This window comes from Sorghum bicolor, chromosome 7 (assembly GCF_000003195.3).
Source record: "Sorghum bicolor cultivar BTx623 chromosome 7, Sorghum_bicolor_NCBIv3, whole genome shotgun sequence".
NCBI classification, from domain to species: Eukaryota; Viridiplantae; Streptophyta; class Magnoliopsida; order Poales; family Poaceae; genus Sorghum; species Sorghum bicolor.
Window position 1 is genome coordinate 62,072,172 of NC_012876.2, and position 10,088 is coordinate 62,082,259.

Here is a 10,088-nt window from a genome sequence, read left to right on the forward strand (position 1 = left end):
GTATGTTTCATTCAGTTCTATTTTGTTTTTTTGCAAGTGTTTCATTAGCATGTTTCGAGTGTTTCAGTTGTTTCGTACTTAATGTTGTAAGTGTTTCATCTATAGATGTTTCAGAAGTATATCTGGTGTTGCAAATAGTGTGTTTCAGATGCAAGTTTTATATGTTTCATCTGCCTTCAGACGTATGTTGAAAATGTTGCATTTGGATGTTTCAAAAGTAGATCGAGTGTTGCATCCTTGTCTTCGCTTTTCTGCTCCCTCATGTTCGCCTCGTTGTCTTTCCCTCCTCCTTTTAGCACCGACTAAGCATATATCGCCTCTCCCTCTCTTCTGGATATTGGTCTAGCCACCTGTTGTAGTCACCCACCCCCTCTCTTCTGGATGTTGGTCTAACCACCTGTTGTAGTCACCCGCCGCAGCCGTAGGCTTGAAGGGTCAAGATGGCGGACTAGAGGGGGGTGGATAGTCCTTTCTAAAATTTATTGTGCCGGCTAACCGAAACAAATGCGGAATTAAAACTATCGGTCTAGCCAAGATTACACCCCTCTATCTAAGTTCTCTAGCACCTTGAAAAGATCCTAAACAAGCAAGCAAGGTGCTACCTTAGCAAGAGCTCACCTAACCAATTCTAGGAGCAAGGTCACACAAACCTATGCCACTAGTACTTTGCAAGACCGGGGAGCTCCTACACAACTAGTAAGCAAAAGCACAAAGCTCCTAAGCTCACTAGCAATGCTCAATAACAAGGCAACCAATGCCAAACTAGAGAGTGCAAATTACTTAGCTACACAAACTAAGCAATGTGACTAACAAGGTTACACAAACCAAATTAGTCACACAAGGGGAACTACTTCTAGCTACACAAGCAAGAAGGTAACTAGCAAGCTACACAAGCTAACTAATTACAAGAGCAACTACACAAGCACAAATATATGAATGTAAGAACAAGCTTGTGTTAGGGACTTGCAAACCAACGGGAAGAACAATGTTGACATGAAGATTTTCTCCCGAGGTTCACTTGGTTGCCACCAAGCTACATCCCCATTGTGTCGACCAACACTTGGTGGTTCGACGGCTAAGAGGTGTTACACGAACCTCATCCCCACTAGGACACCGCAAGAACCTACCCACAAGTGAGGTAGCTCAATGACACGCATGATCCAATAGAGTTGCTCTTCGCGATCCCCGCGAGGTGAGCACCGTACCCCTCATAATCTCTTCTCTAGAGCACCGCACAATCTCCTTGCATGCTTCGACGAAGTCACAAGCCACCAAGTCGTCTAGGAGGTGGCAACCTCCAAGAGTAACAAGCACCACCGGCTTGCAACACGAACACCTAGTGCCACTTGATGCAATCTCTCAATGCAACGCACTAGAATCTCTCACTCACACAATTGGATGATCACTATCAAGTTTATGTGAGTTAGAGGCTTCACTAGCACTCCCTAAGCATAGACACTAAGTCCCAAGGGTGCTCAACACTAGCCAAGGCCGGCCACCACTTCTATTTATAGCCCCAAGGGCTAAACTAGCCGTTGCCTCTTTACTAGGCAAAAGTCGTGAGCACCGAACTCACTCCAGGGAGCCACTGGACGCTGGAACAGTGCGTCCAGTGCTCCAAAAACAGCCACGTCACTAGCCGTTTGAACTCGACTGTTACCGCCAACGACTAGCACGCGCGCGCACCTGAAGCAGCCACACCAGACGCTGGTCCACACCGGACGTATCCGGTGCACACCGGCCCCGTGCGCAGAGAGGGTTGCAAAGTCGCTCGCACACCAGACTCACACCACCGGACTCACTCCTGAGCGTCTGGTCCCTTACTCAGAGAGGTTTGCAAAATGTAGGGTCACCGAACTCGCAGCACCGGACGCATCCTGAGCGTCTGGTGCTCTCAGTCAAAAGCACCCACTGAAGTTACGTCACACCGGACGCACACATAGGGACTAGCCCGCGTCCGGTGCTTAACCCTAATAGCGCCAGACATAGACAGCACACCGGACGCTAAGGTCAGCGTCCGGTGTGTGCCCGCGACTTCTCCAAATTTCCCACCGGCGCAATAGAAAATATGCACTTAATTTTCTCAAAAGCGCCGAATCCCACCGAGCTAGCTCGGCAGGAGGGAGAGAGGAACCCAAACCCCTCTCTACCCTAGGAATTCCACCTCCTTTGTAAATGTGCTAGCACCACCAAGTGTACACCACCATGAGCAAGTGTATTAGTATTTTTTCAAACAATTTCCCAAAGGAGTTAGCCTCTCAAACTTGTCACGCCACTTGATCCTAACACGTATGCAAAGTTGGATTGCTCAAGTGGCACTAGATGACCGATATGCAAACAAGTTTGCCCCTCTTGATAGTATGGCCATCTATCCTAAATCTAGTCATAATCTTCTCTACACACCTATGACCGGTGAAATAGAAATGCCCTAGGTTATACCTTTGCCTTGCGCATTCTATTTCATCTCCTCCGAGATTGATGCAACACATGCATCAACCAATCATCAAATGATGTGATCCACTTCATATCATCACGTGATCGTATTGATTCATCGATCTTGACCTCACTTGCTCTTCACCATTGCCTCGGTCCATCGGCGCCAAGTCTTGCTCAAGCTTCACCGTAACACGTGGTCCCTCGCTTCAAAGCCTCTCACTTGCCCTTCACTCTTGCAACCGGTCTATCAAACCAAGCCTCATCTTGATCTTCGCCACCTTGGTCACATGACTCCATGTCATGTCTCATATGCAATGAGCTCCTTCATCATCACATAATCACATGTGGACTAATCTCCTGTGTAGCTCACATAAACACAATTAGTCCACCTAAGTTGTCACTCAATTACCAAAACCAAACAAGGATCTTTCAAAATTGCGTGTATGCGCATGAGCAGCGGAGGGGTGCGAGCGGGTCGGGGCAGCACAAGGTGGGTCCAAACGGTGCGGGAACCACATGGGTGGGCACAGGTTGCAGACGCGCGCGGGGGGGAGACGGAGTGTAGGCCCGAGCGTCCGGACACGCGTATCCGTCCGGACGACCGGGCGCTAGCAGTGCCCGGCTTATAGCGGTATTGCGCCAACTTGCAAGCGGGATGTGGTGGATGTGGAGGTAGGGATTGAGGCAGGGTGGTGCCATCCAAGGGCGTGCGGCGTTGCTGTAGGGGACGGCAACTGCTCAGCTACGGCAAGGGAGTGGCGGAGGCTGGAGGCACGCTAGTCGGTGGGGACACTGTGGCTCGCGGTGTTGCAGTGTAGCGAGCCAAAAAGTAGATAGAAGAGGGATGACAAGTGGGTTCGGTGTGTCTTAGAGTGGGACAGAGGGAGACTAGCAGGGGCAAAAGTGTCTATATAAAAAGTACATTGGCTTTAGGGGTTCTGAAAAGGGATCTAATATGACTTTATGCGTCCATAATAATGTATTAAATAATTATAATAGCAACGGCATAGTTTTTTTAAATAGCAATAATGACATGGTGTACTTAAAAAAGGGTAAATTTATAATGGGACGGATCCAATTAACTAAATTAACGTGCGCGTGCTTGCTTCCTGATCCTGCTCAGTGCGTGCTGGCTGGTCAAAATAACGATGTCAAATCATAAAAATGGGCCGGCAGACAAGATCGAGGAGGGGATGAATAATACTTAGGCCTGATGGTAGTTTCATAACACAGTTTTCTACATACCTATATTTTGTAAATAGTATAAAAGAGTTTTATCCCCATAAATCTCTCTCTATTTCTATAAAACTTTTATCACCTCTCTTTTTATTAATATAGTGATACATTAGTATATTTAATGTTCTTGAAACAATGATGAAACACTATTAAGGCTGACCTTAGGCTCCGTTTGGTTTGTATCGATAAACTTTAACTTCTATCATATTAAATTTGGACACATGTATGAATTATTAAATATATATAAAAATAACTAACTGCATAGTTTGATGAAATTTGTTTTACGAATCTTTTGAGCCTAATTAGTCCATGATTGGATACTAATTACCAAATAAAACCAAAATACTACAATACATGTTAAACATTAACATTTCCAACCAAACACGTTCTTAGTAATTGATCCTCAAAACCAAACTTTTTTAATTTATGATGAACCTAACCAATCGGATGCGTGCAAGGGGAGAGAGTACCTTGGGAAGCAAGGCAGACAGGAGTTCTATTATAATAATAATGAGAAGGATTTCCATATGTTGTCGTTGTACAAAGAAGAAATATGAATATGTTAGAGTGTTAATCATTAAGAATCGGAAGATGTATATGTATGTATTGGTAATTTAGCAATATATGTTAATAAATAATATAGTTAGCTAACGTGAGTAGTTTGAATGAAAACATAATGATATGTGTTAGTTAGATTTATTAGTGGATGTTGATGTGGACACTTTATACGGCGAGATAGTTAAATGTGTTATATGCTGGTAGTATGTTCAAGTAGATGTTAATATAGACATTTTATATGGCAAGAGAAATAGTAAGTGTAGTTTAGTATTATAAGAGATAACGAATTGTTGAGTTTACACCTACTACGGCCAGCCGGCATTGCTTTCTTCTAGAATCGAGACGACGTGGATTATTTATGATGCATGATGTCGTCGACACGTACGTTATCGTGGCTCTCTCTTAGGCTATTAGAATAAGGATAATAATACATTTCACTTAAGGATTTTTAGCTTATCTATATAGTAGTTAGCTATTTATTATTAATATATGACTCATGTATCTTTTTTATAAAGTTTTTTGGTTTTTTTGTTTAAGCTGACTGTATCTATATAATATTTAGCTATTCACTATTAACATATGACCCATATCTTTTTTATAAAGTTTTTTTGGTTTCTGTGCTTAAGCTGACTGTAAGTTTGCAGTCTGCTTCTCTTTTCTCTCCTCTCTTATCTTTTTATTTCAGTATTTAGCCAGCTTAGAACCCGTTACTATACTTGCTTTTACTCTCAGAAATTAACGTGTGTTTTTTTTTCTCGCTCACTGCAGCCTACAGAAGAAAAAAGCTTTAAAAATGACAAAGAAAATAAAAATTCTTTTCAGATATTTTTTATCGTTCACTGCAGCCTACAGGAAAAAAAGCTTTAAAAAAAGACAAAAAAAATTAAAAATAGCTTACAGAAAAAAAAAATAAAAATGTATGTTTTTTTTTCTCGCTCACTGCAGCCTACAGAAGAAAAAAGCTTTAAAAATGACAAAGAAAATAAAAAATTCTTCTGAGATGTTTTTTTATCGTTCACTGCAGCCTACAGGAAAAAAAGCTTTAAAAAAGGACAAAAAAAATTCAAAATAGCCTACAGAAAAAAAACACTAAAAAAGACAAAAAAAATCAAAAACTCTGTTGAGAGTGGGATTTGAACCCACGCCCTTTCGGACCAGAACCTTAATCTGGCGCCTTAGACCAACTCGGCCATCTCAACTTTTTGTTGAAAATAGTCTTAAGTTATAATTTTGTTACATTGTTTCATAGTTCAAAGTCAGCAGTATGAACTATCAAACTCGTCGTGGCTACGTGAACTATGAAACTCTAACTCAAGACTACGTAAATAGGTTTGCGTTAAAAACAGCATTTCTGAGCTCGTCGTAGTGTGGCCACTACGAGCTCATCCCCGTTGTTGTTTCACGAATTTTTAGTGATGATCAGAAATGCTGTTTTTAACGCAAAAAAACACTTAATCAAGAGTTAAATACTCTGTTGTGTATCAATTGATTAGATGCATGGGTTAGCATTAGTCTAGCTAGTGGAAACCTTCCACCAACATATTCTACTAGCAGTTGCCCGGGTTCTTTGATGTCATTCTTTTTTTTTTTCTTTAACAAAAAAACTAAACACCATAAAACTAATTTTTTAATTTTCTTTTTAACTGAAATTTGGGTCCAACTACATTCTCTAATGTTAGCCACGACCGGTATACGAGTCTGAAAGCATCATGTACGGGTACGGCTGCTTAGCCTGTTTGAGTTGCTTTGCTAATGAATGAGAGCATGCACATACGGGAGAAGAGAGCCACGGCCCACGGGACGGGGCACACGCACACCTCGTTTTGGGCCTGGGCTGACAAGCACGCAGCAACAGACGGGCCTGCACCCGCTTGGGCCTGGTGGACCGTGTGGTTCATGTGGCGGCAGGTCCACGCGCGGTGGGCTTTGCCTGGACCGGGCTCGCTATTTTCAGAAGGAAAAACAACACCGCAATAACACACACAAAAAAAATAATAATAACCAGAAGTTCCTTCTTATTTATACAAAATCACAAGTGAAGACATGCAAACTGTGATGACCTGTCACGCATAACTTCCTAGTATGCAGAATGTGATGAAGCAGGCAACAGCTCACAATATAACAGGCAGTGGAGACATGCAGTCAGTGCTCACTACAGCAAACTGCAATCCATTCAGTTAATTGAATAGTGTTAGCAACCATTGATGCTTTCATTCTGCAATCCGTTCTTGTACTGACCATTGATGCTTTCATATGAAGGAAGACCTACCACAAAAAGGACCAGAAAGCATGTAAGAATGTATTGAACACATATACACACAGACAACCCGAGGCCTTGTTTAGTTCCGAAAAAGTTTTGAATTTCGGTACCGTAGTATTTTCGTTTTTATTTGATAAATATTATCCAATCATAGACTAACTATGTTCAAAAGATTCATTTCGTGATTTATAGGCAAACTGTGTAATTAGTTTTTGCATGTGCCGCAAGATTCGATGTGTCAGGAAATCTTGAAAAGTTTTTGGTTTTTGGGGTGAACATGCCATGATCTTGTGCCACATCTCAGATCTTTAATGGCTGTATCTGTTTTGAGCACATATTTACAGTAGTATCTCTCTATTACAAATTATAAATCATTTTAAGAATTTTGGAGAGTCAAAGCATTTCAAGTTTGACCAAATTTATATGGTAGGATCATAACATTTATGATATCAACTAAGTATCATTAGATTCTTCATTAATTATATTTTCATAGTATATCTATTTGATGCCACAAAACTTTGTATTTTTTTCTATAATTTTGGTCAAATTTGAGATGCTTTGACTCTTCAAGATTCTTGAAATGACTTACAATTTGGAATAGAGGGAGTACCAAATAAACGGTCATTTCTAATGGAAACGGTGCCAATTGTCGTTATTACAAATTAAAAAAAATACTCTTGATGTACCAAGAGCTACATACTACTACTATGCTCAAGATTTAAGACACTGCGATCTTTTCCTAATTTTTTCACACATTAACTAAACTAAATAACATCGAGCTTGACACTTGGTGGGATTGTTCTACTTAGGCATGTCATAGCTATCCTCTTATAGCTTCCTACAAAGGCGGTCCACTCTTTATCGTCTGATCACCAAGCGAAGTACTATGTTAATGTATTGCGATCATCACCACGAGCTTCATTGCATGTTCTTGTTTTTTGGCACATTAGACTGTTTATCTATGTTGTTGATTCGAAAAAGGATAAGCTTATATATCCCATATATCATATATAGTATCAGAATTTACAACATGTGGATTGACAGAAATAAAAAATGAATAATATCAAACGAGACAAATGCATCTTTGTATGCAATCATCCATCGTACATGGAAAATGTTTATAGTTTACGAAGAACAAGAAAACAGTATACCACCTATCAAGCGTACTAAACTAGATACCGTACACATTGCTTTGTGCAAGAACGGCTCAAATTTGAATTAAAATGAAGATGCTGATGTTATGCACTAACCACTAAACAGGGCAGCAGGAGGCATAATAACTGAGAAGAAACATAAACTATGGACCTTTTATATAAATTAGACTCGGCCATTCATTGAAGCTACAAAGGTTTGCGAGCAAAATCTGCAACACACAGGCGTACTGCGCGCGTGAGAAAAGGGCCAAACTGCAAATGGCCACAGTTTGCCACAATGTCCATTGTTAGGCCAGGACAATATATATTATAAAAAAAAATGGATTGGGGGGGCATGGCCCCCCTGGGTCTGGCAGTGTGCGCGCCCTTGGCAGAACTATCATCTACCAAAAGGGCATATAATATGTTACTGTTAGGCTGAGAATTTTGTGTTCCTCAGGATCCGGTGTGCCTCCTCAAACTGCACTTCGCAGAAAGGTGATTAGTGAGTGTCATAGTGTTACAAATATACTTGTTAGGAAAAAAAGAGTTTGATCTATTCTCTATTGCCTAATCATCCACTACTATATGGAGTGATTGAACCGAATCTGTTGTTGTTGCCTGGCTACGCCAGCGTGCGCGCATTTGCCAGAACTGTCATCTGCCAAAAGGGCATAAAATGTGTTACTGTTAGGCTAAGAATTTTACGAACATAGCAAAGATGGTAAAAATAACCTTGAGGATGGAATCAAAGGGATAATCCTCGCTTAGTGCCGAATCAATTAATCTTTGAAGGCCTTCCTCAGGATCCCGTGTATTTAGAGCATAGTAGATTTTAGTTTCACAAGTGTAAACATTTGACATATGGTTTGTGTAATCTAAATTCGAATGATGTTGCTTGGTTGCTATATTGCGTAATATGTGCTTGTACATGTGCTTTCATATATGCCTTTGATTTGTGAAAATATAATTTAAATTTAAATTCAAATTCAAATTCAAATCAAATTGCAGAACTTTTTTAATACTAAAATTAAATTGAAGACGAGTGTTGTAAAGTGGCCGCCTTCATTAAAACTTTAATAGAGACGATCGATATATGGTGCTCGCCTCCATTAATCTAATTAATGGAGGTGGTCAATATATGGTGCTCGCCTCTATTAATCTAATTAACGGAGGCGGTCGGTATATGGTGCCCGCCTCCATTAATAGGATTAATAGAGACGGGTAGTTTAACCGCCTCAGTTATTCGTTGATTAACTGTGTCTTTTTATTGGAAGCGGTTAGCTTTGTCCATCTTCATTAACCAAAAGCGATCATCTCCAATAAAGTTATTGTACAAGCGTGAGACGGCACGACTCCTCATGTGCGCGTGCAACAGCCGCGGCGACTGAATGGGGGTGCTATCATGCTCGATCCACGGGGTGGGAATGGTCATCGCCCGTCGTCTCCTTCAACGAGGAAATGAAACGGGTGGAGGATATGGGAGCAATTACTTTAGATTTGGGTTAGGGCTAAATACCCGCTAGGTTTGAACGGGTCAAACCTAGGAGAGAAAATAATTAAGAAAAGGATAATTGGCTAATAGATGGCTTTGAGATCCGTGTAATTTTTTTAGAAAGAGGACTATTGAAGCAAAAGCCCTAATAAATATATGTTCATCAAACCATGCTAAATTACTTGTAGCAACACCAATTTTCAGCTTCTTAGTGTTTTCCTACTAATTCAGCCTTGAATGTACTACTTTCCTGCCTATATTTATTTACAAAGATCCTTAACTAAGAAGCTGACTCGCGTCTCAGTCACGCAGGTCCTCGAGACGGTGTCGCAGGTCCTCGAGAATTGGGGATTGGAGGGACGAACTGGGACGAGTCGAGAAGAACAGCACACGAAAGGGAACGGGATGGCGTGATGAGGAGTTCTTAGCAGAAACCTTCTCTAGATATACTACGCCCATTTCCGTGCACGCAGGCACTTCAGGCCCAGCTACCACCTATAACTCTCTTGTTGGGCCTTCGCTCACGGACACTCCGTCGTGGCCCATCTGCTCCTCCTTGGCGCGGTCCATGTGGTGCGGTGCTAACAGGCTCCACCTTCTTCAGTCACGCAGGTCCTCGAGATGGTGTCGCAGTCCATCGACGACTGGACATCGGCAGGTTTCGCCGCAGCTGCCGATCGAGTTCGTTGTGCTGCCTATATCTCTTTAACATCGTTCCCAAAAGGATTGAGAGCCAAACACAAGTCCTCCAGATAGCTTATGGCTAGCTGGCACAATATCTTATTCTTATGGTCCAAAGAAGCTAGATTCATACTCCGTATATTTTATCGACTGCATACGCACTTTTATTTTTATGTTTTTACTGTTTCCCACTTAAAAAAATCTTCTATAAAGTTCAACAAATTCCAGACTCCGCAGCAACGAGCGAAGAATTATCTAGTTTACACAATGACAATGGCAGCCAAACCAA

General features: G+C 41.4%; 1 non-coding gene across 1 annotated transcript; it reads right to left on the reverse strand.

Annotated features, from left to right (window-relative positions):
* TRNAL-AAG lies at nucleotides 5,349-5,429 on the reverse strand. The gene has a single exon. It is a non-coding gene; the product is annotated as a tRNA-Leu (tRNA).